Source organism: Eptatretus burgeri, chromosome 16, assembly GCF_056783735.1.
Source record: "Eptatretus burgeri isolate ZD-2024b chromosome 16, Ebu_testis_v1, whole genome shotgun sequence".
In the NCBI taxonomy this organism is placed as follows: domain Eukaryota; kingdom Metazoa; phylum Chordata; class Myxini; order Myxiniformes; family Myxinidae; genus Eptatretus; species Eptatretus burgeri.
In genome coordinates, this window is record NC_140976.1 from 47,962,278 (window position 1) to 47,985,030 (window position 22,753).

The 22,753-nt window shown below is 42.6% G+C and overlaps 1 long non-coding RNA gene across 1 annotated transcript in view; it reads right to left on the bottom strand.

Moving 5' to 3' along the window:
• Positions 1 to 15,333: 15,333 nt before the first annotated feature.
• The window catches only part of LOC147011035 (uncharacterized), a 50,500-nt gene continuing 43,080 nt past the window's right edge, over positions 15,334 to 22,753 (bottom strand). Inside the window, exon 4 of the long non-coding RNA XR_015052301.1 lies at positions 15,334 to 16,372. This is a non-coding gene — a long non-coding RNA (uncharacterized LOC147011035). The remainder of the gene's footprint in view (positions 16,373 to 22,753) is intronic.

Here is a 22,753-nt window from a genome sequence, read left to right on the forward strand (position 1 = left end):
GAGGTTTGCATAGCTATGGAATTCTCTGACTTCTTAGATTCAAATCTTAATTAAAAAAACAACTTCAAGCTGGGTTGTCAAATGACACTTTTCATTAATTTTAACCATTTTAACCCAAGCGTCCACGTTACCAGCCACTATTCAAACCTTCATATTCCCAAGTGGCTGGATTTTTCTCTCGGGAGCCCAGAGTGAGGGAGCTGAAAGTCCAAGTAGCTCAGCGTTCAAAGGGTGAAGTATACTTTTATTTTAATTGCCTTTTTGTGATTGTAAAGTACTTTGAGACGCTTTTTGTCATAAAAAGCTACCTCTGTCGACTACAGTATGTCCAATGGAGTATGGTTCTTTTCTCTGGCCTGGGGATCCTGCACTCCACGTGGACCAGATCCTGTGTGGACTGAACGGAAGAAAAGTTGTTATTGTCAGCATTAGAGAAAATGTCATCTCTGGTGGCTGATGATGCAAAGGACCTGATTTCTTCTTGTCACAGGCAGGTTGGTGGTCTCCGTTTTGAGAAATCCCTCTCACCTCCATACCCACCCTCCTGCCCCCCTCACATTCCTTATCAGCCTGAAGTGGCAGGTGCTGTTTAATGGTCAACAAAGAATTGAGACTTACTCAAATCTAATAAAGAAGATTCAGCCCCAACAGACCCAACCCCCAACTGGCGAGTTTCCGAACCTGTATTTCATGGGAAAACCATGGTGACAAATCATCATTATTGTTAACACTGTATTTTCTTTCATGCCTACTTCCTGACAATAGTGAGCATTTTTATCTGTACAAAGCTATTCCTTCATCTTATGAATTCTGTGCAGAGGTTAAGGTGAACCCAAACATCCAACCATTTACTGTTCTTTTGGTTTCTTCGTTTATATCTTGATGTAAGGCTCATTGTAGGATGTACACTTGGATCCAAAGCAGGACAAAGATAAGGGGAGACATCATTGTACGTTTAGGTAAATTAGAGAGACATCAGTAGACAATTGACAATCACATGTGTTACATGGGATTTGAACCTGCATTTCCTGCATTATGAGCTCAGGGATGTGATGGAAAAAATATCACACGAACCCAACTGTTTGGTGTTTTATGAATTACTCGTGGATATACTGTAACTGTCAAGGATTCAGGACGGGATGGAATAGAATAACATTTGACAGGTTGGGAGGGCCTTAGAAGAACAGCAGCGATCCGTGACAAACGATATAAATGGAGACAGCAACCATCCTGTGAAAGTTGGTTTTGAAGTACAACCCCCCCCCCCCCGCCCCAACCTGAATGCTATGACATCATACAGCATGGTAAACGCTTTGGGGGGGGGGGAAGTCTACTTTTGAGCAAGCTAAACAGAATAAAAGTGGTACGTAAATTTACATGCCCTAAGCATTTATTTTATTTATTTGTATGCAGCCTGTGACTGCTTGGCTGCATCATTTTCTGGTGTGCAGGTGTGCCACTGATGAAATGACCCCATTGCCAGTAAGTTGATAATCATTTTGCCAACTTCAGAAGGATAACAGGCAAAACAATGTCTGTGTCTGTGTCTGTGTCTGTGTGTGTCTCTCTCTCTCTCTCTCTCGTCAACCCACCTGTTGTTAATTCAACGTCACAACAGGTCTTGAACTCAAGAACACCAAGATCTTAAGCCAACCACTTCAACCATTAACACCAGGCTTCACTGTAAACATAACTGTAAGATTGTTATTTATGCCCATGAAGTTTGGTATTGATGCACAAAGCGGTGTTTGTGTGAGAGGGGAGAGATTGAGAGAGGGGATGAGAGGGAGATGGGGGGAGAGAAAGGGCGAGAGAGAGAGGGAGAGATAGGGGAAGAGAGAGGAGAGAGAGAGAGAGAGAGAGAGAGAGAGAGAGAGAGAGAGAGAGAGAGAGAGAGAGAGAGAGAGAGAGAGAGAGAGAGAGAGGTGGAGAGAGGGGGAGAGAGGGGGAGAGAGGGGGAGAGAAAGGTTGAGAGGGAGAGAGGGGAGAGGGGAAGAGGGGGAGAGGTGGAGAGAGAGAGAGAGAGAGAGAGAGAGAGAGAGAGAGAGAGAGAGAGAGAGAGAGAGAGAGAGAGAGAGAGAGAGAGAGAGAGAGAGAGAGAGAGAGAGAGAGAGAGAGAGAGAGAGAGAGAGAGAGAGAGAGAAGGGGGGGAGAGAGAGAGAGAAAGAGAGAAAAGAGAGAGAGAAAGAAAAAAGAGAGGAGAGAGAGGGAGAGAGAGGAGAGGGAGAGAGAGGAGAGGGAGAGAGAGGAGAGGGAGAGAAGAAGAGAGGTGGGGGGAGAGATAGTGGGTGGGGGGGAGATATCGGGGGAGAGGGAGGGAGGAAGAGAGAGGTGAGAGGGAGGGATAGGGGGAGAGGAAGAGAGGGGAGAGAGAGGAGGAGAGAGAGGGAGAGAGAGGAGGAGAGGTAGAGGAGGAGAGGTAGAGAGGGAGAGAGGTGAGAGGGAGAGATAGGGGGAGAGGGAGGGAGAATCTGATGGAGAAGGGAGAGGGAGAGAGGCAGACAGGGGAGAGGAGAGAGGGAGGGGGAGAGACGAAGAGAGAGGGAGAGAGAGAGGGAGAGAGAGAGGGATAGAGGGCGAGAGAGGGAGAGAGGGTGAGAGAGGCAGAGAGGGCGAGAGAGGGAGAGAGGGTGAGAGAGCTCGAGAGCGTGACATAGGAGAGAGGGGAGATACAGGGACAGCGACAGTAAAAAGGACAGAGGCAGAGACAGAGACAGAGACAGAAACAGAGACAGAGACAGAGACAGAGACAGAGACAGAGACAGAGACAGAGACAGAGACAGAGACAGAGACAGAGAGAGAGAGAGAGAGAGAGAGAGAGAGAGAGAGAGAGAGAGAGAGAGAGAGAGAGAGAGAGAGAGAGAGAGAGAGAGAGAGAGAGAGAGAGACACTCATTTGCACATGCCCAATTTAAGTAAAAATTACATTTTTATGACAAATTTCCAATTAAAAGCAAACAATAGGGAATCATTCCAGGGCGTCTGCAATACAAAACGAGTAAACGGCACAATGCAGGGAGCGATGCATCAAAGTCTGTCATAACACAGCGCAGTATAATGAAAGCGCACGGTATCTGTGTGGATGCGGCCATTTCATTTTGTACCGGGTTATGCCAGATCTGGATTTGTCTCTGGCACAAGTCCAAAACTGTTTTTTGGAAATTAAATCACAAATACAATTCCTGTTTTTTTTATTTTTATGAATGCAAACATAATTCATTTTTAACACAACCCGGTGTTGAAACAGAGCAAAAGTAAAGCTCATGATCCTCTTGGCCTGTTTACGTTCCCCCACCTCAATCCCTTGGCTCATGATGCAGGAGGAACCCAGGCTCAAATCCCATACGATCGTATGTATTTATCCATTGTCTACTGATGTCCTTGTAATTCATGTAAAAGTTCACCGATGTTTCCTGATTTGTTTCATTTGCCCTGGATGTGATCTATGTACTTTGGGATGCAAAGCATATATTAAAAGAAAAATCGAGCAAATGCAAAGACATTTCAGTTCATTTGAAGTCATTTACGCAGTCAGTTGAGATTCCAAATAAAGAATGAGGAGGTGGAATAGGATGGATTCGAGGCTCCGCTGATCACGTCGGACACTTTCACGGGAGCCATTCAGGGAGCCGTGATATGTCTCACGTTCGTTCTGAACCCACACTATCATTTCCAAATGCCCGCGAAATGACCAACTGCATGCAATAATGATCAGATTCTGTTTTGTTCCCTTTCTATCTGACTTCACCCCACTATAAACCTTTTGAAGCCCGTTAGCGTATCACGAGCCAATTGGAAAAGTGAGACAAACACAGGGATATTGAACCTCAATTAGACTATAACGAGCTTCAGGTTGAAGATGTTATCAGAGAGACCATATTCCAAGACATTTTAAAGAGGTCCCTTTGGGGAATCTCATAAGAGGCCACGACGTTTCAGCCTTCGTTTCATATTCCCTTGTCAAGGAAATCCATCTTGAAAAAGAAAAACTGATGCCGACACATCAACTTATGAACCCTTTTGGAATGCTTTTCGAAATCAACGCACCATAAAAGACAATCATAGAGACACCAAGGTTTTCCTCTTTTCTACACCTGCGAGACTTTGTATTGCTTCACGGAAAGCCTGCATTGCCATCACTTTACATGTTGCATACCCCACCAACATTGGCAACACGAGATAATTCCCGACATCAACCCACATTTGCACGTAAAAAAGGTGCAAAAACGGATCCCCTTAACTACAGACCAATTAGCTGACTTCCCATCATCAGCACAGTCATAGAATACATCATCACAGTTGACATAAAATCGCTCCTTTTCTCCAATAGCCTCATCTCAGATAATTCAATTTGAATTCAGACCTAGTTACTCCACCTTGGACATGCTGTTTTGACTCTCCCAACAATGGATGGAGGTCGTCAATGTTAGATATGAGATCAGGGCCGACTCTCTGGACATATTTCGAGCTTTTGATACAGTCTGGCATCTGCCCTGCTCTCCAAACTTTCTGCCTATGGAATCCAACGTCAACTCCACTCTTGGATTACTGACTTCCTCTACTCTCATCGTCAATGTGTGGATCTCAACGGAACCCTTTCAAGTCCTCTCCCTGTCAAGGCTGGAGTACCCCAATGCCGTGTTCCCGGCACCATCCTATTCAGGTGTGGATTCACTATTTTAGGTTGGAGGGGGATTTGAGGTTGGGGGATGTGGAGGAGGAAAACGTCGACATTGCAATGAAAAATATAATTTCGCCAAGTCTCTCTCTATCGAGTGCAGGCTGTGGCTGCTGGTTGCATCATTGGTTGGGACGTGGCTCTGCCGCTGATGCAGTGTTCCCCTTACCAGTACACTGGTACTCATTTTGCCGACCTCGGAAGGATGACAGGCTGAGTCAACCTCCTGGTATATTAATTTGGTGGCCAACGCGGCTTGAATTCAGGACCCCAGGATCACAAGCTGCCACCCTAACCACGAAGCCAGCACCAGGCTTCATTTCGCCAAGTAGAGAGAGGGGAACATTTTTTGTGGGTGTTTCTTTTTGTCAAAAATTCTAAACACTATTCTAAATGTACACAAAAACATTCTAATACACTTGAAAAGAAGTGCTCTAATGAAAAAACTTTTGCTCAAAACTCAACATTTATTTTAATCATTGTCTCATCATAAAAATCCAATTGAATGAAAAGCAGACATTGCATGTAATGAAACAAATAGCATAATGATCAAATTACAAATCAATCTCTCTGATGTTTTGAATGAGGTTTGACATGGAAGTGACCTTCAGATTGAAGGTTTTATCATCAGCTGAACATTTGTCTTCATCATCTCGACGATGTGAATCACATATAAAAAAGCTTACTTCTCCAACTGGGTTGGCTCCTTCTCTGGCCTCAATGTTGCTCAGCTTGAGCCGTGGAAACCAAGGCTTTCAAGATCATTGGAATCTCTCTCTTTCTCTTTCTCTTTCTCTTTCTCTTTCTCTTTCTCTTTCTCTTTCTCTTTCTCTTTCTCTTTCTCTTTCTCTCTCTCTCTGAGGCTGAGTCTATGGGCCAATCATTTCACCATCGTCGACAGGTCGGTGGTCTCTCTGTCTTTTTCGGCCTCATTTCTGGTCTTGTACCCTCCACCCTATTCGTGCTCTGTCTCCCCTAAGTGCCTACAGGACACATGCGGTCCATCAGCAACCCCCTCCTAGTGAAACTGCTTAAATCCAGAACAACTGCTCACCTCCACTCATTTGTTCCTCTTTTACCCACTGGTGGAATCAACTTCCACACTCTCTTCAGTCTCATTTTCCCCTCCAGGTCTTCAAGACAGCTGTTCACCACCATCTCAAGTCATCCCTCATTCAAAACCATGATCTTTTTTATACCCATTAAACCACCCCCAACCCTCCACAAATTTTGCTTATACATCCATCTTGTCCATGCCTTGCGTTCTCCTCTAACTCTCATCGTTACCTGCATCCCTTGTTTGTCCATCTCCGTCTATCTTCTCCCTCCGCCCTGCTATTGGTGTTTCCCCTTTCTCCTGCTGTTCCCTTTCTCATGTTGTGTCCTGGTCTGTTCTGTGTTCAAGCTCTTCCAAAAGCCTAGACCATGGAAAATAAATAAATATATATCAATAAAATATTTATAACAGAGACAGGTATGCAAACACCTGCTCACTGAATGATGTGATTCATCAGAGCTCAATGAGATGTTTGATTGTGACCGTTTTCACCCGATGTCCTGCACAATGCAAGTATGGACACAAAGCCATTCTCTCGATGACCTTGGCACACAGTGCACTTATAGATCTCAACAGTCATTGATGATATCTCAATCGGGTGCATTCCCCCCATTGAGCTTCTATTCTGGGTTTGTTTCTCGACAGGGTTGAACGAAGATATAAACTGCCATTCTGATACAGTGCAAACAGGCCCCACTGGATCTTCACTGTCCTTCATACGGTGATGGAAAGTCAGCCACCTCAATGTATTTTATTTTACCTCCGCCACCGAAGATGGACGGAGGTTGTTTTCACCCCTGTCTGTTTGTCTGTCTGTGAGCAAGATATCTCAAAAAGTTATGGACGGATTTGGACGAAATTTGCTGGACAGGTTGGATGTGAGACAAGGACAAAGGGATTTGATTTTTTTTTGAATATCGGGAAATGGATACAAGAAAATTGTCAGTGATACTTCACCATTGAGAGATAGGGCCAACAACGACATTCAGCATGATATTTCAAAAGGTTATGGACCGGATTCGGATAAAACTTGGTGGATAAGATGGGTCGGTGACAAGAATATGCCAATGAGATTTTGCTGTGTAATGAGGACAAATGGTCCGGATTCTGATCCGGCCTATCAGTGGGATACAAATGTAAACTGTTCAGCCTGGCGGAGGTGCACGCTCTACCGAGTGCCTTTCTAGTTATATACAGAAATCTAGGCTCGTGGATTTGCTAAACGGTCTAAAGCAGCATGTTCACATACTGAGGGGAACAGGGAGATAAAGACATCGCACATGAGTTGATGAGTGGCAGAGAGGAAAGATGTGGGAGGAGTCGAGAAGAGAGTAGGGGTAGATATGGGAGAAAGCAGGAGGTTACTATAATCAGCAGCAGTTTTGAATAACTGGAGGAAAGGACACACAATGACAGCCACAGGGAGTGAGTTGCACAGATGAGAGTCATCGTTGTCTTTCTTTACAGCACGTGCCTGCAGATTAGCATCAGTTCTTGCAGTGGTGCGGCGGTGCTGCTGATGTAGTACCCCCAGTTAGAGTAGCAATTTGGAACTTAGGCAGGGGCCTGCAGCTGTTAACCGACTCTTCGCAAAGGAGAAAGGACTGGGATATTTGAGGCCCACCACCTCATGCGAGCCGACAAGATGCCAAGATTAACGTCAATCTGAGGGACGGCATACACATCGATGAATCACCCTTCCTGCGAAACACTTAAGGATGACAGTTTACAGCTGCTTCAGAATTTGAATCCAGACCTGACAGCTCATAGGTAAGTGTGCATGCCTCGACGTATCCTGCCAGCCCACAGATGAGAGTACAGTGGTAAGATGAATAAATGGAGGTGAGTTCACCTAAAAATGATGGCAAATATCCAGGTGTGTGATTCTGAAGGAACGCGGATGACCTGGGGAAGGAAGGCAGGACGAGAGTTCAGGAGGAGCGAGGAAATAGGAAACTGACAGTACGCCAGCATGCGTAAAGGCCCGGTCACACCTTGACGTTTTAGCCAGCGATGGCAACGTATTAAAATGTATGTAAAACGCTGGCTTACGTTGAACTTTTGATGTTTTTTTTTAAAGATTCGGACATATTCATAGCGACTTAGTCTTATGTATAACGCATTGGTAACGGACACAGAATGTTTCGTTGTGTTATAGATAACTTATACCAACGAATGCTGAACCTGTTGTCGGCCTACAAAACCGATGCCCAACGATAGTCTAACTTAGGCATGGCGCGTTGCACGCATCGCCGACGATGTCGTGATGTAGCCTATTAAAAGGCTGACGCACAACGATTCGAATCATAACTGCCGTAGAAATGGAAGTGACAACATCGCGGTCACACCTTGGCGATCTTGCCAGCGTATGCCGACCTAAGAAAAATGTGTCGAAAACGTCGGGGCATGTCAAATACGGTATGAGTAAGTTTGGTATACGTGAGTAGAACGCTAAAGTACGCTATCATACGTCGTAGTAAGTAGAGTACGTCAAGAAATTTTAAACATGTTCAAAATTTTATGACGTACTCGGCGTATGACACACGTTCCGCATGCGATGGGGATAAGTTTTACACACGATATGTGGACGCTTACACACGTCCACAAAGGCTACTTATAAGCTACTCATAAGTCGAAACACGTTGCGGTAATGTCTTTTTTTACGCGAAACTTATTTCTAACTTATGTTTGACGTGCTTTGAACCAATTCTTTACGTAGTCCCAACACACGTCGACGTATGTAGACGTATTCCAATGACGTCTTCTGGTCGACAAAAAAAAATAAATTAACTTGTTTCTAGCTTACAACTGCCATATAAAGACGTGTTCCCAGCGGTTTTGGGAATTGGTATATAAAAATGCTGCTCATAAAAGGGGAACCCAACATTGTTTTCGAGTCCTTTTTGAGTCGATGTCCATGTCAGCAGTCACAGTATCAGTATTAGTATAAGTATTAGTAGTAGTTTGTTCATGTTGGCAGTAGTAGGTGAGTGTGAGGGGGAGGGTGTGGGTTAAGATGGATCCTCCTTGCGTCCGTGTGTCCACGGGTAGGAGATATCTTTGCTAATTTTTTATGGGGCTTTTTCAACAATGAGCTATGGCTTGTTTTTACGATTTAGGTCTATTCATAACAGGTTGGACAAATGCACAATGAACTAATAATGTGCATAGAGCGCTTTGATTACTTATAGATACGATATACCAACGAATAATTATCGTGAAGCTGGCGTTCACAAACTATGCCCAACGATAGCCTAACTTATCCATATCGTGCGGCAGTTTATCTTTGCCGGTGACGTAGGGTTTGCTATTCATAGGCTGCCACTCATCGATTTAAATGGCTGCATCTCCACTATTGAAAGTAGACGCTTGTGCTCAACAATTGGATTTTTTTTACACTCAACGACTTTTAAACGGTACCACTCAGCTATTTTCATTGTTTACAATGAACGATTTAAATTGCTGTCACTCGCCTTTGTTTTTTGACGCTGGCGCTCGGAAATTTTAATCGTTTCTATTGAACGTGCTAAATCGCTCAAACCCCACTATTGAAAGTAGACGCTTGCGCTCAACAATTGGATTTTTTTACACTCAACGACTTTTAAACGGTACCACTCAGCTATTCTCATTGTTTCCAATGAACGATTTAAATTGCTGTCACTCGCCTTTGTTTTTTGACGCTGGGGTTTTGAAATTTGAAGCGTTTCTTCTGAACGTGTTAAAACGCTCAAACTCGACTATTTTAAATAGACGCTGCCGATGGACAATTGGAATCATAGCCAAGCTAGACATCGAAGTGTGAACATCCTCGTCATGCCGAAGAAAAGTTTGAAGAATGCTGCAAATAAGTGTCCTGGCCGTGGCCGTGGACGCTGACGCAAGGACGATCCATTATACCGACGTCTTTCAGCCTATGAGTAACTTAAAAGTAGCGTCCGTCGATGTGTGGCAACGATCGCGTAACGTGCCAACAACACGTTAATCATAGGTTAGAAATAAGTTTCGGGTACACTAAACATTACCTCAGCGTGTCTCAACCTATGATTAACTTACAAGTAGCATGTGTTGACGTCTGTCAACGATCGCAGACCGTGCATACAACTTGTGGCCAGCATAGCGGAACGTGTGAGTCATACGCCGGCATACGTCGTGAAATTTCAAGCCTGAAAAAAATTTAGGACAACCAAAAAGTACAACGTTTAAAGCCAGCGTACAACGACGTCTGGCAGTGTTTTTCAGCGTGCTCTCAATGTAAAGGCCCGGTCACACCTTGACGTTTTAGCCAGCGATGGCAACGTGTTAAAATTTATGTAAAACGCTGGCTTACGTTGAACTTTTGATGTTTTTTTTAAAGATTCGGACGTATTCATAGCGACTTGGTCTTATGTATAACGCATTGGTAACTACACAGAACGTTTCGTTGTGTTATAGATAACTTATACCAACGAATGCTGAACCTGTTGTCGGCCTACACAACCGATGCCCAACGATAGTCTAACTCAGGCATAGCGCGTTGCACGCATCGCCGACGATGTCGTGACGTAGCCCATTAAAAGGCTGACGCACAACGATTCAAATCATAACTGCCGAAGAAATGGAAGGGTCAAAATCGCGGTCACACCTTGGCGATCTTGCCAGCGTATGCCGACGTAACAAAAAGTGTGTCTAAAACGTTGGGGCACGTCGAATACGGTATGAGTAAGTTTGGTATACGCGAGTAGAACGCTAAATACGCCATCATAAGTCGTAGTAAGTAGAATACGTCAAGAAATTTTGAACATGTTCAAAATTTTACGACGTACTCGGCGTATGACACACGTTCCGCATGCGATGGGGATAAGTTTTACACACGATATGCGGACGCTTACACACGTCCACAAAGGCTACTTATAAGCTACTCATAAGTCGAAACTCGTCGCGGTAATGTCTTTTTTTACGCGAAACTTATTTCTAACTTATGTTTGACGTGCTTTGAACCAATTCTTTACGTTGTCCCAACACACATCGACGTATGTAGACGTATTCCAATGACGTCTTCCGGTCGACAAAAAAAAAAAATGAATGTGTTTCTAGCTTACAACTGCCATATAAAGACGTGTTCCCAGCGGTTTTGGGAATTGGTATATAAAAATGGTGTTCATAAAAGAGGAACCCAACAGTGTTTTCGAGTTCCTTTTTGAGTCGATGTCCATGTCAGCAGTAACAGTATCAGTATCAGTATTAGTATTAGTATTAGTATTAGTAGTAGTTTGTTCATGTTGGCAGTAGTAGGTGGGTGTGAGGGGGAGGGTGTGGGTTATGATGGATCGTCCTTGCGTCCGCGTGTCCACGGGTAGGTTCATAGGCTGCCACTCAACGATTTAAATGGCTGCATCTCCACGATTGAAAGTAGACGCTTGCGCTCAACAATTTGAATTTTTTTACACTCAACGACTTTTAAACGGTACCACTCAGCTAGTTTCATTGTTTGCAATGAACGATTTAAATTGCTGTCACTCGCCTTTGTTTTTTGACGCTGGGGTTTGGAAATTTTAATCGTTTCTATTGAACGTGCTAAATCGCTCAAACCCCACGATTGAAAGTAGACGCTTGCGCTCAACAATTGGATTTTTTTTACACTCAACGACTTTTAAACGGTACCACTCAGCTAGTTTCATTGTTTACAATGAACGATTTAAATTGCTGTCACTCGCCTTAGTGTTTTTTTTTTTTTTTTTTTTTGACGCTGGGATTTGGAAATTTGAAGCGTTTCTTCTGAACGTGTTAAAACGCTCAAACTCGACTATTTTAAATAGACGCTGCAGATGGACAATTGGAATCATAGCCAAGCTAGACATCGAAGTGTGAACATCCTCGTCATGCCGAAGAAAAGTTTGAAGAATGCTGCAAATAAGTGTCCTGGCCGTGGCCGTGGACGCTGACGCAAGGACGATCCATTATACCGACGTCTTTCAGCCTATGAGTAACTTAAAAGTAACGTCTGTCGATGTGTGCCAACGATCGCGTAACGTGCCAACAACACGTTAATCATAGGTTAGAAATAAGTTTCGGGTACGCTAAACATTACCTCGGCGTGTCTCAACTTATGATTAACTTACAAGTAGCATGTGTTGACGTCTGTCAACGATCGCATAACGTGCATACAACTTGTGGCCAGCGTAGCGGAACGTGTGAGTCATACGCCGGCATACGTCGTGAAATTTCAAGCATGAAAAAATTTGAGGACAACCTAAAAGTACAACGTTTAAAGCCAACGTACAACGACGTATGGCAACGTACTACGACGTATGGCAGTATTTTTCAGCGTGCTCTCAATGTTATCAAAACTTACCCATAACGTATTCAACGTGTGCCAGCGTTTTAGAAAAAAAATTCAAAAATCGGCATACGTTGGCTAAAACGTCAAGGTCTGACCAGGCCTTTAAGCACAAGGAAGAAGCACACCTCAGGACTGGGCTTCCTGCGGAGATATGCCAATAACATGGAAAGTCTTGAAGTTGATCACCTCCAGAGGAGCAAGATGGGAGGCAGCTGTATCAGCCCAGAGTAAAGGACCCATACTCCATGATGCTTCAGTGGTGGATATCAGAGAACCAGTACCTTTCCTTAAAGTTTCCTTCTTGAAGTCGGCTTTATAATTACCATCATCAGCAGTTTGTCAGAGTGCTGTTTTGGAGACAGCACAGGTATGACGGGCCAAATGATCTCCTCCACCGTTTAAATTGGATGTGAACTTGGATAAATTGGATAAATTGGATGTTTAAATTGGATTAAATTGGTCCGAACACATTGGATGCGAAGTAATGTTTATTTTTGCGCATAACCCCACTCTCCAGCCACGTTTAAAATACAATTATGACGATGGTATCTTTGAGACTATAATTAGTTGGAATTTCTGTTGAAGTGCTCAACGACACTGGCGTTTATGCAGTGCAGGAGTACTAATAACCTTGGCATACTTAGAGTGTGTCCCAGCTCTGTATTACATAATTACACAAATGAAGAGAAAGGAAAAAAAAACATGAAAGAAAGAGTACATCATGTTCTGATGGAATGCTTTTGTGCTCTCTTTATCAAATAAGGAAATGCAGGCTATTTGAGCTCCAAATTATCATCTTGTCGCAGCCTGTGATGCAAAGGAAGGAACCCTCTCCCAGGTATGCCCCAAAAAACATCAGATTGCCTTTTTTGATTGGAATCTGGATCTTCGTACGTCTTTTGCGGTTTTCTTCCATAAAATGGTGCTTTTGTTTTGGTACCCTTGCGGAAGGAGAGGGTAATGCATTTGGGTCCGTTTGTTTGGTTGTCTGTTTGTTAATTGCCGGAATCCTTCGAATTTCGGCAATTATGTTGGTCGGTTGTGTGTGTCATTCTGTGTGTCTGTCTGTCTGTCTGTTTGTTTGTTTGTGTGTTTGTTTACCCTGTAGCAGCCACACCGTTTCAGCCATCAAGACCAAACTGGGTAGAGACGTTGGCTATGGTCCAACTTAGACACTTGTCGTTTTTGGTGAATCTCGGTCAAAGGTCAAGGTCAAGGTCACCGAAAACCCGAAATTCTTATTTTCGCAATAATGTCCGCTAAAATGGTCGGATCGACTTCAAACCAAATACCAAATGTGCATCTTCCATTACTGCATCCAACCATATGTCTCATTGGGGTGTCACACCAACACCCTTCTTCGCGGTCGGGGGTCGAATGTCAGGGGGGTCGGGTCAAAAATTTCAAATTGCGATAGAAACGCCATTTCAAGTCCGATTGACTTCCAAGTTGTGATCATGACCAAACTAAGTGCTATAACTCATTAAACAGTAGCACGATCGACTTATAAGAACCAAATGGATTTCCAAGTTTTTGATTTTTCAGAGATCATGGAGATATGACAAAGTTATTGCGGCAATTCCTTGCTCAATGAGCAATTTCATTTGTCTGTTTGTTATTTGCAAAATCGAAGATTTTTCAAGTATATTTAATTGGTTAGTGGTCAGTCCATTTTGTTATTCTGTTTGTCTGTATGGCTGTCTGTTTGTTAATCACCTACAGGTCACAAATTTTAACCAATCCTCACAAAAGTTCACCACATGGTTGAGTGTGTCACAAGGAAGAATCCTTTTGTTTTTGAGCTCAAAAAGTCAAAAGGTCAACATCGGCCCAAGGTTAACAGCTTAGGTTGTATTTCTAAAATCCTCAATTTTCATCTGATTGACTTGAAATTTGAAGAGGTTTATACTTCAGGTCACAGAATTAAACCAGCCAATTATTTTTGAAGTCACCACAGACCAAAAGGTGAACATAGGCCTAAGCTCTAAGGTCAACATCTGATGCGAGATTTCTAAAATTTTCAATGTTCATCCGATTGATTTGAAATTTGAAGATAATTTATATTCCAGGTCACTGAATTCAACGACCAATTATTTTTGAGGTCAACATGGACCAAAAGGTCAACATTGGCACAAGGTCAACAACTAAGGTGGTATTTCTAAAATCCTCAATTTTCATCTGATTGACTTGAAATTTGAAGAGGAGTTGCATATTTGGTCATTGAATTCAACCAGACAATTGTTTTGGAGGTCAAATTTGTTTTCGGGATTTTGCAAGTGTTGTGCTCTGCATGATGTCTTCTTCTTCTTTGTCTGTTTGTTTATTTGTTTGTCCGCACAGAAATTTCATGGTTTTCTCCACTACCGCTTGTTGGATTGAGACGAAGTTTTCACCATTGGTGCGACTCCTCATGTGGAATGTTGTAATGATAATTATGATGTCATATAGGTCACGTGGTGTGGCAGCCATATTTGGAAAACGGAAAAACTTTGGACTTCTATATCTCTGAAACCGCACCAAGGAAAAAATTGAAACTTGGCAAATAGCAAGTACTCCTCATGGGGAATGAGTGTGATTTTTCTGACATCATATGTGCCTTCGTTATGATGTCATAAATGCATATGTAGAACACTACATCCGATCATTATGGAAAATTTTGAGGGTCATTTATGGATAAAACGGTACACAGAAAATAATTTGATGACGTCATCAGTCACGGCAGCCATATTGTTTTTTTATACCTTCAAAATTCTTCTTCTCTAAAGTGGTGCAACAGATCAAGGTGAAACTTTACATGTATGACCTTCTGTCCATGAAGAACAAAAGGATCACAAATATGATGTCATCGGTCACATGGTTTGGCAGCCATATTGGATTTACCCTAAAACCTATAAAAATACACCACTCAAAAGAAGTCCTGGTGAGGGTCTTTAATCAATGATTGCTCTTTTTCTTGTTTCTTTTGCTGCCGTGCAGGCAAAACATCCTGAGGAGTGGTTGGCACAATTGCCTTGGGACATTAAATCAATGTCACTTAGTGCTAACCTAAATTGTCAAGTCCTGCTCAGCTGTAGTAATGCTGGGTTTGTGAGGTTTCCAGTCCACATGAAGGTATTTTTATTCCTTATATGTGAAACACCCTGCAACCCATGTCTCCAGAAAACAGACTTTTTGGAACGCTGGCCGCATTTTCCATCCAATCATCATGTAACTTTGTTGAAACATTCTCCGTGGGTAGGTGCTCATATGTTGAAAGTTTTGTGCCAATCGCTCAAGCGGTTGTGGTGAAAACAAATTTAAAAGTGAATAAAAGTGAAAAAGTGAGGGTGGAAAAAAAGAAAGTGAGGCAAGAAAAACGCCTGATACGTGAAACACCCTGCAACCCATGCCTGCAGAAAACTGTTTTTTTTGGAATGCCAGTTACTTTTTCCATCCAATCATCATGTAGCGTTGTTTAAACATTCTCCATGTATAGTCGGTGGAGGTGGAGAGAGTGAGGGCCTCGGCCGACATTCAACAACATGGTGAAGGATGGTTGTGGATGCCAATTACTAGTTTCAGGTTAAAACTGCCATCTTGTGGATTGCCATCACAGAGGAGCCTGATTCACTGCGGACGTTCAGAGAGGGTATTGAGAAGGCTATCTCATCTAGCCACAATGTGTATGTGGAAGAGATCACAAATTATTTTATTGCTGTTCGTTTTGGAAGAACTTGTGTGATATTGCCCTTTTATAAGTTGTGATTATGTGCCCATTTCAAGTTTCCCTGAGGGAATTGTGTGACATTCACAACATATGGATTGGTGTTACACACAGATAAGATCAGACAGAAACAACAGATTAACCTCTCATCGAGAGCAATTAGTGAACTAGCTGGATCTTTTGCTGTCAACTATATTGTCACACGGTAATCCCCATGAGACTAACTCAGTTGGCAGAAGCTCACAAGCCAAATACTTTACATCATAGCCTTAAGCTACATTTGAACCAACAACTTGCTCACCACCACATCCATGTCTTTCAAGGGAAAGGAAACTTTATGTCTTGTCCCATGACAGAATTACAAACGTTGTGTACAAGTCAAATGTAAGGTTGACTACCATGCTTCATTATAAGTCTTGTGTGCCATTACTGCTGTAGTGGCCCAATAAGGGACCATTAGTTTGTGAGCTTCAATGGGTAATCATATCGGTTATGTCTATGTATAATGTATATAACCCAATAATATTATACGCACCCAATGACAATACCAAGAAGAACGTCGAGAGAAAGCAATCCAACTCCTGATTAGATGAAGCCACGTTCAATATTTGTACTCCTGCATTCACACACGAACAAAGGATAGTAAACATTACTAAAACAAGACATTTAACAAGTAACCGAACTGGTACCCATACAGTGTGTTTCACTTCTCCAAACAAAGGGCTCAAAATTCATTTCATCTTCATCCATGATCCATCATTGTTGGCAAAGTATTTAGAATTCCATGAAACAGTATTGCCATGTCGAGGATTATCATGATTATTGTGTTTTCTTTGCTTTATATTCATATATTTATTTATTTACTTTGTTTTGCTCTCCTGTGCCATGCACTGCATGATCTCTCTGCTGCCTTCATCAGTTACCCTCTCTGATGTAACCACAGACCCAAATGCTATTATCACCCGGCTATCTCCTTGAGAGTCAATGTCACCCTTTGGTTTTGCAGTAGCACCACCAATGGTATTGTTCAGTGGTTGTTGCAACAGAAATGTATCCCCTTGTGCAATGACAGTCTGCATTATAATCAATAAAAAGGGATGTGGCAAGGTCAAAGGTAATATTTCAATCAGGTGCATGGTTTTGTTGTGAGATTCTAATCATAATTAGTAAACTTAAACCAGATGCTTGCAGTCCGTTGGAGGACAAAGGCCTGCCACAACTTGTGTTAACTGGGAATGGTTGGTGGATTTTCCACAATAGCAAAATGCGGATTGACCAGAGTGAGCAACCATGGGAATAGAATCCACAGCAGCCAGTGGAGAAAGTAACTCGTCATTAACTGCTTGACCAAGCAACTCGCGATAATCATGATTATTACAGACAAATGTATTGTTTGTGTGCATGTATGTATGCCACATAAATCACGTCACAATTAAGGAAATGTTCAATTGTAAAACATTTTCATGTCGTCAAAGTTCTCATTGGCTGAACATGGTTACATGTTCAACTTGTACATGGTTACACATAAACATATACAGATAGTGGACTAGAAAATGGAAACACCTGGGTAAATGAAGGACACCAAGCAACGGTGGGTCCCAACTACTGGCATTAGTTGGTGGAAGTTAAAGATCAAATGGTGTCCTTCGTGTAAACGTATGTGAGCTCTTTCCGCACCCCTGAACAAATTACAAATGCCCACTGTGACTGACTGCTGGGAAGGCAATAGTAATTGTCAAGAAACTCCTTCAGCAGCACTGTCACTTTGGAAAGAGTATGGTATATCTCATCATCAGCTGCATAATACCTCCACTTTTAATAGATGTTTCCACCCCACAATGGCAACGACTAATTATGTCCTGTAGATTTTCCATAGCACCCAATTAGGAATTACAAGGGACATAAAGACTCCACTTACACCACTGAACTGGTTCTGCACAAGCACCCTCTGCAACACTACCTCCGTCCTCAATATATATATCTGTGCTCTGCTCCTTCACCAAGGTTGGAAACGGGACATTAAAATGAGCTCCATTGAACGGACCAATGATCTGTCCATGTACTTTCGTGGACGTGATATTTCAAAAACCATTGAACATTTAGCTTTCATATTGCAGATGTCTATTCCACATGACATTATCTCAACCTGATGAGATCACTAAGCGATGACCTCCCTCAAGGATCTGTCCTAACCCCTACCCTCTTCAACCTCTATGTCAGTGACCTACCGATGAGGACCTCCTTCAAACTCACCAATGCTGAAAAAATTACATTCGTAGCACAGGGCCCAAACCTAAAATATGTCGGGGACCAACTCACCTGAGATCTGGGCATACTAGAGGAGTACTTACACAAATGGAAGCTCTGTCCAAACCCTGAAAAAACAGCCATCTGCACACACAATCTTGATAACTGCATAGCAAATGCAGAATTAGATGTGACATTCTTGGCATGAAAGTTGAAAACGTCCGTTATCCCAAATAGCTTGGAGTTACATTTGACCGGACCCAGACCCACAAATAACACCTGCAAAGATGGAAGGAGAAGGTCAGGGCATGGGTAAACCTCATCTGGAATGTGTTGGGGAGCTGACACTAACACTTTACGCATGGCAACTCTCGTCCTTACATACTCAACTGCAGAGTATTGCATGCCAGTCTGGTCAGGGAGTGCCCATACAAAGGCCATTGACATTCAGTTAAATGCCGTGATGAGAACAGTGTCTGGAACCCTCAAGTCAACAAAGACTGAGTGGCTCCATATCCTCTCCAACATTGCTCCGCCAGCCATCCGGAGGGATGTGCTGTCATCCCAATACTTCAGCCACATTTTGGCGACTGAAATTCCAGCCCAGCGCCTTCTAATTGAACATCCACACTAATGCCTCAAGTCCTGAAAACCACCCTGGAATCGCACTAAGCTCTTTATCAGAGCCCATCAAAGCAAAGCCGAATTGTGGCTGGGTTGCCACAGTTCTTTATAAACATATTGTCCATGATCCAACCATTGCTCCACCCAGTTTCACACTCACATGTAGGCAATGGACAGCCCTCATTAGGTTACTCACCAGACACGGCCATTGCAGCAGCACCCTCCACCGATGAAGGATAAGGCCGGATGTGCTCTGCGACTGCGAAGGGGTACAGACGATGGAGCACATCATGTCACACTGTCCATTGCGGCAGCTATCGGGAGGACTTTTATCCCTCCACCAACTCACCCCGAGGCTGCTACATAGCTGCAGAGCCTAGACATTCAACTTTAGCACACCCCATCTTGGCCATACGCAAGAAGATTAGATCACGGCTCTGATTGGCTGAATTATATTGCCATGGCAACCATCTCTGGAACTTGGCTTGTGCACGAGATATTATCTAAAAAAACCGTTGAACATTCAGCCCCTCCTCCCTCCCCGAAAAAATCCCCAAATCATTTCCGTTATTCAACCGTAAAAAACAGAAAATCCTCTTCCTTCCAATCTCTCCTCATAACTAAAATCCTTCAAAAACCTGGAAGTGGATCCGTGTTGAACCCTTTGTTTTGCAGCTATACCCTTCATAAATAACAAGGTCAACCAAATTGAGTACGAAACTATAATTTGGTCAAAACAAACTTTCAAATACAATCTTAGTACAACCTTCTCAGACTAGCACTTGCAATGTCTCCAAATACAGTAAACACAAAATCCTATTTGCCCGATCTATTGTTATCACACGATGTGCAGTCTACCATTATCCCCAAAATCTATTTAAACCTATTTTCTTCTTAAACTCACTGCAAATTATTTCTCCATGAAAAACACAATCTCTCTTGCTATCATTCCACCCAATAACTGCAACTGAATTTTGTTTTGGACTTGTTTTGTCATTCACCTAAAATATTCAAACTGGTCGGCCAACTGAAAACATTCTTCGACACTACAGTATTTATGAGTAAATTACCTCCGAGCTCTGTATGTCCTGCAAAATTTGATGCGCATTCATTTGAAGTCCATCAATGAAATAATTTGTCTAAATTACAAACAACAATGGACCCCAAACTGAACCTCGTGGTAGCTCATCATTCACTCACTTCCGCCGTGATATGCTGAAGGACACCCAGTCGGTTGGAGTTTTCCATAGGAAGCTGTTCCTTCAAGCAATTATATTTATTTATCGAACAGTAGCAGGTATTCCTAAAGTATTACAGTAACATATCAATGATGGAAATGAAAAAAAATTGAACAAAACCCTGATACTTAACGTTGCAAACCTCAAAATAGTTGTATGCCTGAAAGAAGGACTTCAATGATTTAACCTGATTGTTTTGTCGACTGCCTGTATCATCAGCTGGGCTCCATTCTTCATTGAAGTTTTGACTTTCCATCCAGAACCTCTAAAAACACGAGTCCATAACCTTGATCGTGAGTCCACATGAGGACATCCACAAAGACTGGTGTCAGCTTAATGGTTAAGGTGGCTGGCTTAAGATCTTAGGGTCTTGGGTTTTAGTCCCTGTCGTACTGCGAAGCAACACTAAGTGGGTTGACTCAGACTGTCATCCTTCTGAGGTTGGCAAAATGGGTTCCAGTTCTTGGAAACAGGGGAGAACTGCAACAGTGGCACAGCCACGTTCCCAGCAAATGATGCAACCAGCAGCCACAGACTGCATACAAAACTAGAACTGCCACTTTATAACTGCTGGCAGTGATGACCGGGTACCCAGTCCGTCCGCCTTTGACACAACGTGAGACTTAAATCATAGTCGCAATTTTCGCATTGAAAGGATAAGCGGTGCCAGAGAAAACATTATTTAATAGTGATACAAACACAGGCCTGCTTCGAGACGGCGTGGAACAGACGAGTTACGAACCGGGCAGCACAAAGCATTCAATTTCGTTATCACTGGCTTCCAGATTCAAATAATACTGGCTCCCAAACCGTGTGACCGATCAGGTTGAAATTTTAAACTTTTGTTTCGCATGTCGCCTGAATTATAAATGTGAAGTTTCACAGATATAGAGGCAGCGGTTCCAGAGTAAACATTAATTAATATTTATCCTTCAATCCAAGATGGCGGCCAAACCATGTGACTTGTGATGTCATAATTTGCACCACGTGTGCAAACACGATGGTGGATGATAACTGCAATTTTTCGCTTCTCCAGGTGAAGCAGTTCAAGAGAAAACATTATTTAATATTTTTCTTAAAACCAACATGGCTGCCAAACCCTGGGCCCGATCCCGTTGAAATTTCAAACCCTCATTCCGCATGAGTGGTCCACCATAAAGGTGATGCTTCACATTTACTGATGCAGCAGTTCCAGAGTAAACATTAATTAATATTTTTCCTTCAATCCACTATGGCTGCCAAACGTTGCGTCGTACCTCAAAAAGGGGTGAGAACTTTTTATTCGTCATGGAGAGGCGGTCATAGTGGTGGAGTTTCGCCTGGATCTGTTCAGTCGTTTCAGAGAAAAAGACATTTAAAGATATTGTTTTTCAATCCAAGATGGCTGACGAACCATGTGACTTGTGACATCACAAATTTAGATTCTGCTTCCAACTGGGTAGTGGAACACGTTTGTGAAGTTTCGTGTTAATCGGTAAAGGTGCGTTTTTCTATCCAAGATGGCCGCCAAACCATGTGACGTCTGACGTCATAATTTTTACCACGCGTGCAGACACGATGGTAGATGATAATTGCAGCGCTTTGATTCGTTAGGTTAAGCGGTTCCAGAGAAAACATTATTTAATATTTTTCTTAAATCCAACATGGCGGCCAATCCGTGCGACTTATCAATTCTAAATTAACAAACTTATATCGCCTACGTGTCCCGAATATAGTTCTGAAATCTCTCCTTCATTGGACCAGCACTTCTGGAGAAGAAGATGTTTGAAGGTTTTAGGGTTTTTTCAAGATGGCCGCCAAACCATGTAACCGATCAAGAATAAATTAACAAACTTGAGAAAGGACCTCATGGGGAATATATGTGTGAAGTTTCGTCTTAATCTGTCTTGCCCTTCTGGAGAAGAAGATTTTTAAAATTTATTCATTTTCAATCCAAGATGGCTGCCGAACCTTGTGACCTATGATATCATAAATTTAAATTCTGCTTTCCATCGTCGACCCGAACAAGTCTGTGAAGTTTCGTGTAAATCGGATAAGGTCTATTTTTCGATCCAAGATGGCCGCCAAACCATGTGACTTCTGAGGTAAAAATTTTTTACCATGTATGCAGACTTGAGGTGGGAAGGGACTTGCAAATTTTCGCTTCGATGGCTTATGAAATTCCAGAGAAAACATTATTTAATATTTTTCTTAAATCCAACATGGCGGCCAAACCATGTGACCTATCACTTCGAAATTAACAAACTCGCATCGCATACATGTCACGAATATAGTTCTCAAATTTCGCCTTCATTGGACCTGCGGTTCTGGAGAAGAAGATGTTTGAAGGTTTGAAGGTTTTTTCAAGATGGCCGCCAAAGCATGTGACCTATCAACAAGAAATTAACAAACTTGAAAGAGGACCTAAAGGGGAATATATCTGTAAAGTTTCGCCTCAATCTGTCTGGCCCTTCTGAAGAAGAAGATTTTTTAAAGAAAAACACTAAAAAACAAGATGGCGGCCGAATTACGTCATCGATGACGTCAAGAAAAAACATTTTCGTCGGTGACTTGAGGAGTAGATTACGCTCAAAATTTTTCAGATTTTTTCCATACGGCGTTCTACTTGACGAATTTTCACCGGTATATCGCTTCACCTATGACGTCACGAAAAATCACTCGTGTTCCTCATAGGAAGCTGAGTAAAATGTATCAAACGAAAAAATTTTCTATTGCACGGTTTCCGAGATACAGATGTCCAAAGTTTATCGTTTTTTTCAAGATGGCGCCCGCACCACGTGACCAATGACGTCATAATTATAACTTCATTGTGCTATCAAAAAAGATACATCCTATGGTGAAAATTTCGTGTCGATCGGACTTAGTGTTCCAGAGAAAATGATTTTTAA